Source organism: Parus major, chromosome 28 (genome assembly GCF_001522545.3).
Source record: "Parus major isolate Abel chromosome 28, Parus_major1.1, whole genome shotgun sequence".
Lineage (NCBI taxonomy): Eukaryota > Metazoa > Chordata > Aves > Passeriformes > Paridae > Parus > Parus major.
The window spans coordinates 410,613-412,011 of NC_031797.1; positions in this window are offsets into that span (position 1 = coordinate 410,613).

Genomic DNA, 1,399 nt, shown 5'->3' on the forward strand with positions numbered 1-1,399 from the left:
CTGTCATCGGGATGCAAAGGAATTGTAAAAAACAATCCTTCAGATCCACAATGAGGATTAGCCAATCAGTAGGAAGCATGGCAGGTGAAGGTATACTATCCTGCATCATCCCCATGCTTTCCATCATAGCAGTAACTTTATGGAGGTGTTGTAGCAACCTCCATTTCCCAGACTTCTTCTTGATACAGAAAACAGGAATGTCCCAGGGACTGGTTGAAACTCTAGATCACTCTGATCCAACTGTTCTTGCATCGAGTCAAGGATGGTGACTAGTCTATCATGAGAGAAGACAACAGAAAATGATGAACGAAGAGTCAGTCTCAAGTTCTTCTTTTTGTAGAATGTGTCAGCATTGGGTCCATCAGCAAACCTGACAATCGTGATGTCCATGCCAGTGTCAAAACCCACGGAAGCTAATCTCTGACAGCATCTCACCAAGGATGGACCAGGTGAAGACCCGTTCAGGATGATCCCTGGCTGTCAAAACAGCAGTCCGTGAACCCAGGGAGGTCCAGGGAACCCGAAGCCACCATCTCCCCACAGCTGGGTCTCAGCTCTGTGAACATAAAACTCAAAAGGCACAAGGTGAGCAAATCCAGGTCCTGCAGGGATAGGAACAGGAGGGGTGAGTGTGAAACCCATGGCAGAAATGCACCCCAGGAAATCCGAATCATTGTCCCCTAGGTGAGCAATGCTGCCCTGAGGAGTGATATTCAACCACGCCACAAGAAGAGCACTCACGCCCTCACCCATCGGACCAAAGCATTTGGAAGCACATGGAATGCCTGATACGCTCAGCTGCACAGTCATTTTACAGGAGGACAAAGTTCTCAGGCCAGCCAAAGAAGCTCCAGCAGCCTGAGACCCTCTGCCTGTGGAGGCCACCGGCTTTTCCCCCGCGGCAGCACTACCGGAGCCAGCGGTAAACAGCTCAGGACCTTGGTCTGCCACAGCCACAGGAGGCGACAGGGGAGGGCCGGCCCCAGCTGCAGGCTCCAGCGATGCCCGGGAACTCGAGGCGGGGTGGATTGGAGCCAGCTAGGCACGGCCCGCCTCCAGCACCGGGAGGGACCGAGGTGCCGGTAGAGGCACAACTTGCGAAGCCGTGGGACCGTCCTGCTCTGCTGCCAGGGAACAACCCGGGCTCACAGGAGGGGAATCCCACAGCACGGGGCGGCAGAACCCGGCCCGGCGTCTGCACCACCTGCAGCACCCAACCCCATGTCCCACAAATCCGGCGCAGGGTGGGAAGCGCTCGGAATCACCCCTAACAGTGGTTCCTCAGGGGCGAAAGGTCCAAAAAGCAGCACCGACCGCTCCTCCACTGGAACAGCGTGCGCGGCCGCCAGCGCAGGGCCCGGGCCCGGCCCGTCCCTCACCACACGGCAGGGCACGGCCC